Here is a 7,727-nt window from a genome sequence, read left to right on the forward strand (position 1 = left end):
AATATTAAGTTCTTGCTTTGTCTGATGTCAGTTATCCAAGACACTCGGTCCCAATGTCCAGACGATACAAATCTCGGCACAATTAATTGCTACTTCAAAAAAATACACACATACCCAAATGTAAATATCTCCTTGAGAATTTTTTGTTTCTGAGATTACCGATTCTCTCACCCTCACGTATAGCTTCAACCTAATGAACATCAAAACTGCTACACGACTCCTACATTGTTTCTGTACCAGGACTAGAGAAACACCCTGTCAAACAGAAGCTTCGGGCCAGTAATTCCCCAACAAATATACTCGTTTCCTCCTCACACTGATATATATCAGAGAAGACGAGAAGGCAGAAACATCAGAAGTAAAGAGAGAGAGAGAAGCAGAGCACACCAGAGAGAGAGAAGAAGGGACGCAGAACACAGCAGAACCACGAGAGCAGAGAGAGAGAGCAAGGAGCACAACCCACATCAGAACGAAGAGAGAGCAGCCACGACACCCACAGAGAGAGAGTGATCCAACAATCATGGCACTTGAGAGAATGACCCACCAACCATGGACAGCACACGACCATGTGAACTTAGAGGTGGGCTCGCTCGATCGTCCCTCCTCCCTGAGAGTGGATCTTGCAGCGAGATCTCCCACTACATGTGCGTCATTGACCTTGACTTGGGCGACACCAACTTTTGTTCCAACAGTAAAGTTGACCACATCAGTCTCCATGAACACACTCTGGCCGACAGCGGACTTTGATAGATTTCCACCAACTCTTTACTTGGTAACTGAGACTGCAATGTGTCTCGTGCACGGTCCATAACAGACTTATGCTACATCAAGATCGTGTGATCGTACCAAGTTGCCCTTCAGAGAAATTAATTCAGCGTGAGCCAGTCTGAAGCTGAGCGAGCGGACTATATCCTCCCTAACGAACCCTGACACCCCCGAGTCCTCATGGCTTCATCCCATCTAGCCTTCACTATCCCACTGGCCTCTGGGTCTGGACCGACAGGATATCGCCTCCATCAGTACAACCAGACTAAAATCCAAAAACTTCCCACGTCCATCCTTCTCAGCTGGTACGGAATCGTATTCTTAGTCCACTATGTACTGAGTCGGCCGACCACTTCATTTTCTCGAAAGCGTAAACAGATTAATTATCTGAACGAAGTATTTAAGATTCACGAGATAGTCTTTGGGACTAACAAATAGCCCTTTCCGTGGAGATATCTCCATGCGAAACTCCCTTTATTTGATCCACAGATCCCTACCGCACATTCTAGCGAATCTACACCTGTCCTGAGAAGCCGCGTTTCCCTTGCGCCGATTAAATCCATGCCTTTCCTTTTTTCTTTTCCTATAAAAACAGGCATTGTTGAGAAGATATCAATAGTGACAGACATGTTATCCAGAATGTACTTAATCCTACAGCTTGACCTGAATCATTCTACAGCCATACTTCATTCCCAAGTCAATTCACAGTACAGTAACATCCTGCTCGAATTATCTCTGTCCATAAACTTCAAAGTACAAACTTCATCTCTATTGTACCTAAAGCATTTTTCATCAATGATCAAAAATAATATCTACAAACCATACTATTCAAAACAAAACCATTTTTTCAACGTTTTTATGCCACTGGCATCCAGTTCAATCACATGAGTGTATATACCAACGCGTATGACAAACTGGTTCTATCAGGACCATGTTTTACAAGTTACTCAGCACCTACATGAATCTCTAGACGTAAACCCAAACTGGGTTCCATAACAAGTGCTGGCAGCCCGGATGTGTTGACGATTAAAACAAGGGTGGTCCTATACTTAAAAGTCTGCACCCCGGAACCTAGTGTTGGATGCACCGTCAAACACTACCGAAAGGCAGGTTCCCATATTCAAAGTCCCTGGCAGCCCCCGATCGTATGGACGAAAACAAGGGAATCGGTCCCCGGTCCATACCCTAAAGTCTGGACAGCCCGATGGTTTGGGTGACGTAAAGACAAGGGTCTCTTCCACCCTAAAGCTGCTGCCAGCACCCGGACTCAGTCATGCCATCCTGTTCGACCGTACAGCACACAAGAGGGTTTCTCCCACTACACTAAGAGTCTTGAGAGTGCACACCCCCGGATCTTGCGCGTGCCAGCTGACCGTAAAAACACAGGGGTACCGTATAACCAAAAGTCCTTCTCGTAGAGCAGCCTCCGCGACTCGTTGTGACCATCTAGTGACTACACCAACGCGAGCGACTCTTATACACAGCCACCACTCCTGGCAGCGATTCCGTCATGTCTCGGTAGGCCTTTCCGTACCCGGGTTAACCAGCACCAACAACCGCTCCCAGACCGACCTCGCTATACAACACCCCAACAGAGACAGCCATCTTGAGACAGGTATATACCGGGATGTAGTTCGAAGACGACTAAGACTATCCATAAATAACACAATCGGGCTCTTCGTGCTCACCGCATAAAACATAACCTCATGCATCTCCCACGGATAGCTCCGGACTGCGCCCCAGCTACCTCGCATGCAGCGCATGTCCTCCGCACCGACTGATCATCATTCGCTACCGTTACTCGCAACGCCACTAGTCTGCAGAGGCTTGACCAATCCCACCCGCCCCAAACACACGTCCTGACGCAGCCCTGGAGGTTGTTTGAGCGTAAACACCAAGAGAGGTTCCATACTAAAAGTCTGCAGCCCCGAGATAGCTTAGCGTAAACACAAAGGGGTTCCATATAAAGTATGGACAAGGCCCGGATGTGTTGACGAAAACAAGGGGTCTATACCAACTCTGCAGGTCTGATTGTTGTTGACGTAAAAACAAGGGGTATCCATACTAAAGCGTCGGCACACCATGGCAGCTCGGATGATTGTTGACGTACAGACAAGGAGTCATATACAACAAAAGTCTTGCAGGGCGCGCGGCGAATGTTTTACGTTAACAAGGGTTCACATACTTAAAAGTCTGGCAGCTCTAGCCATCCCGGATGGTGTCTGAATCGTAAACAATGGGGACAGTACACACTCATCACTAAAGTTCCTAGGCAGCGCCCTCGGATGTGATGGAACGTAAAAACAGGGGTCCATACTTAAAGTCTGGCAGTCGGAGTTGTTGACTAAAAAATGCAAGCGGGTCTCCATCTACTACAACTTCTGCAGACCGGGATGTCTTTTGACGGTAGAACAAGCTCGACGTCCTACTAACAAGGTCTTCGCAGGCCCGATATCTTGTTGTTGACGCTCAAAAAACCCAAAGGACTGCTAGTCCACATACTCAAATGGTCGGGCACCCGGAATGTTGTTACCGTTAAACACACAAGTTCCACATCCAACTAACAGAGTCATGGCACCCGGATAGCTGTTGACGTAAACCATGGTTAGCCCATACTTAAAAGTCTGGCCCAGCCCGCCCGGATGTTGCTTGAACTAAACACCCAATCGGGAGTCCACCATACACTAAAGTCTGAGGTCGATGTTGCATAGGTAAACAGGGGGCTCCCATTCACCTACAAGTCCTGCAGCCACCGGACTGTTCTTGACGTAAACCCCACACAGGAGGTCCATACTTACAAGCGGGCACCCCGTATCGTGCTCTTGACGTCTAAAAACACTAGGACGGTCCATACTAAAGTCGGCAGCCCGGATGTGCTGTTGACCTTAACCCAAAACCAAGGCGGTTCACATTCACTAAATAACGGGTCTGGCGCACAAAGGCCGGGATGTCTTGTATGTACGTAAAAACAAGGGGCTCCAGACGTAAAGTCTGCAACGCTTCCGGGATATTTGTATGACGGTCTAAAAAAGCGTGTTCCCATACTAAAAGTCTGGTGCCCGACACGCCCGGATGTTGTTGAACGTACAACATAAAACAATGGACCGAGGCTGCCTAACTAAAACGTTCCCTCGGGCCACCGGCCCCCGGACTTGCGTTCGTTGGCACCGCGTAACCAACAACAAGGGTCCCATCCCACTCCTCTTACAAGCTCTGGCAGCCCGCGGAATGTTGTTGCCGCACATAAAACACAGGGGCGTCCCATAGACCTAGCAAAGCGTCTTCGCAGCCCCGCGGCCATTCCGCATCTGTTGACGACATACACACAAGACCTCAGACGTCCATACTACTCAACGTTCACAGCCCGCATGTTCTGTTGACAGTAAAAACAAGGGGTTCCTATCAACTTACCACATACAAAATCAGAAAGCTCTGCGCAGCCCGATGTGCTGTACGTAAAAGCCACAGGGGTTATGCCATACTAAAGTCTCATGGCACGGCCGCCACGGCACATTTTGATTGATGTAACACAAAGGCAGGTTCCATCTTACACTTCAATACAGTTCTGGCAGCCCGGCAGGTTGTTGACGTAAACACACACGGCGGTTTTCGCATCACCCCAAACCCCTAGGCAGGCCCGAATATTGTTCGTTGACGTCACAAACAGCCACGCCAGCGGCAGTACCATACACCTAAGTCCGTCGGCAAACAGCACACATCTGCGGATGATTGTTTGACTATGTAACAACCAAGCTTACATACTAACTTAGTCTGCACTCCGATTTTGTTATACGCTAAACACACCAAGGGTCATTTCCATACCAAACACTCACTCCATGCTTCTGGGCCCCGTATGTTTAGAAACGGAAAAACAAGAAGGTCTCATATCTCAACAGTCGGGGCAGGCCCGATCCGTTGGTATGATCGGGTAAACAAAGCCGCGTTCTCATACTAAGTCTGGCCGCCCCGGATGTTGTTTGCACCGTAAACACACAGGCATACCTCAACGTATTCCACATACTACAAGTCTGGCGTCCCTCGCGGATGTGTTGACGCTAACACCACAAGACCCCACCCCGTGTGACAATCACGTCTAAGAAAGGTCTGGCAGACCCCTGATCTGTCTGTCATGCAGAACTCCCGCACCGGAGATCCACAGAGTCCCCATCACCAACATTTCCCACCATCACTGCTGGCGTTGCTTTCCTGTACTACACCAAACGCTAGCCAAACTGCTTGGCTATTCTTTACGGAATATCATTCCTCCAAACTGCACATCCAACCATGCAGATCGAATCAACATCCTTAATTGAAACATACATCTAAAACTCCCTCTATTAGCTTTACAGGGCTCACGTTGAACGTTGAGTGAAAGATGGAAGTCTTACCGCAAAGCCTGCAGATCAGGTGGTCAGAAATGGATTTGACATTGCCGGGCAGTCAACGGGTCAATAGTCCCCCAGTGTTATTGACTGTACACTCCTGTGGTTCCTGGACTTTTGTCGCAACCAGCCAAGCCACAGCTAGGATCCAACAGTCTGAAACACGACCTGCCAAGGTCCAGAGGAGTCAGAGTCATGGCAGCTAGAGGAGACAACACCACCCACTTTTCCTCATCTACTCCAGTGGTTAACTTTAATCTGATCAGTGGTCGCACTAAAATGAACAAACTACAATATCTTGCCATCTGTGGTCATGTCAAATAACTTAGGATCCATCCTCGATCATGACTGAAATCTTGTCGATATAACATTAGTATCTAAGTAAGAACAGAACCTGTTTATACTCCCCAAAGAATTATTACAATCTCAGTATTCACCTAATCTGAAATACCGTTTCCCCATGACGTATTCAACCATTCACACCTGCTTGATCATAATCCTATGTGTCATCCAGCCTTCTCTGGTATCCCATTTCCCCCCTGCCCTTTACTACTGAACGAGTGAACTATAGCCTACCTGCCTGTGCAATACCTATTATTAGAACATCACAACCAACGTTAGTTTTTAGATTTTGCCTATGACAAGCGTCACCCACTCAGACACCAGGTTCCACTGACTAGCTTTCCATGGTGACGACCGTGCAACCCAAAGACATCTCATGCCCTAACTCCGTTACTGACGGCAGTACTCGGTCTGCTCTGCTGCCTTTTACCAAAGTGCTGCTACCGCCCTGATCCTAAATGGTACATATGTTTCTAACTAACCAATCACAGAATATACACACCTAGCTCTACACGTCGCACAAAACACCACAGCAAGCATGCAAACGCAGCAAACGCTCCCTACCGGGCAAATCCCCTTGTCACCATCTGCTTCAGTTCAAACCACCCTACACCAACACAACCAAACACACAACACCATCACACCACCACCACCACCAGAATCACACATCTCACACACACACGAACACACACACACAGCACACTCACCACCACCACACACACACACTACACCACACAACACACCACACACACTAGATTAGGTGAATACCTGAGATGTAATATAACTCTTTGGGGAGTATAAACAGGTTCTGTTCTTACTTAGATACTAATGTTAATCGAGCAAATTTCTGTCATGATCCGATTTGATAGACCACAGATGGCAAGATGTTTAGTTGTTCATTTTAGTGCGACACCTGATCAGATTGAAGTACCACTGGATGAAATAGGGGGGTGTTGTCTCCTCTAGCTGCCATGACTCTGACTCCTCTGGACCTGGGCAGTCGTGTTTCAGACCTGTTGGATCCTAGCCTGTTGGCTGGCTGCTGTTCTGACCAGAAGGTAAACCAGGACACAGGAGTGGTCACAGTCAATAACCACTGGGGACTATTGACCGTGACTGCCCGGCAATGCCAAATCCATTCTCTGACATACTGCATCTGCAGGCTGGGGTCAACTCCACCTCAACTCAATTCAACTGACCCTGTAMAAATAGGAGAGTTTACCATTATTTTCAATTAAGATTTTATCTGACTCATGGATTGGATTTGAAGTTGGAATGAAATTACCTCAATTTGGACTATGAAGCATTCAAGCTTCAATGACATACAACACCAGGTATTTTCCTAAAATGACAGCCAAACATTGGTTAGCTTGGTTTCAGAAAGACAAGCAGTGATGTGGAAAATTAGATGGTTGTAGATCCTCACTCTGAGTCAACAACATCCGGGCTGCCAGACTTTAGTATGGAACCCATAGGGACGGCTGTTCACTCTAGACACTAGACCCCAAGTGGCGTCCTCTGGGATCAAAAAGGCACTCGTGTGCAAATATGGGAGATTTACTCCAGAGAATAGTCACTGATTCTTCTATCCAAGAGACGCTTAGTCTTATGCTCTTAACTACTCATATCAGATAAATATTTATGTTAGTTTCTACATTTCCAGAACAAGTGTCGGCACATTTCTCCTATATGAGTCTCGAATATAAATCCGGTACGACGCTTAATTTAAGGATTAGGACGTGGGCAACGGAGTTCTTATCTAGCAGATCGTGTTTATTGACTTTCCTGATTCCAGATGAGCCAAGGCAGTGAAGTGAGCTAGATAGGATGAGCCATAGAGACTGGGGTGTTCAGGGCTTCGTTAATATAGCCCTCCTCATCTCCAACTCGCTCACGGAATTATTTCTGAAGGCACTGTACAAACACACACTTTAGCAAATCTGAGACGTGCACGAACATCATGTCCATTACCCAAGGAGTGTGAAACAAATCCCTGTGCTTCATGAGACTATGGTCAACCTGTTAAAACATAAGTGGTGTCGCCCAGAGTCAAGTCATCTCCATTTGGGAATCTCTCATCCAGCAGAAATCCATTTAACCCTATAGGGAGGACAAGAGGTCACACCTCTAATTCACTGACACCCTTCAGCCCTCTCTCTCTCCTCTCTCTCTCTCTCTCTCTCTCTCTCTCTTCTCTCTCTTCTCTCTCTCTCTCCTCATAAACCTAACCAATATTCT

The 7,727-nt window shown here is 47.2% G+C and overlaps 1 protein-coding gene across 1 annotated transcript in view; it reads left to right on the forward strand.

Annotated features, from left to right (window-relative positions):
- The window catches only part of LOC111956451 (mucin-2-like), a 23,240-nt gene that overhangs the window by 1,094 nt on the left and 14,419 nt on the right, over positions 1–7,727 (forward strand). The window lies entirely within an intron of this gene.

The sequence above is a fragment of the Salvelinus sp. IW2-2015 genome, linkage group LG32 (assembly GCF_002910315.2).
Source record: "Salvelinus sp. IW2-2015 linkage group LG32, ASM291031v2, whole genome shotgun sequence".
NCBI classification, from domain to species: domain Eukaryota; kingdom Metazoa; phylum Chordata; class Actinopteri; order Salmoniformes; family Salmonidae; genus Salvelinus; species Salvelinus sp. IW2-2015.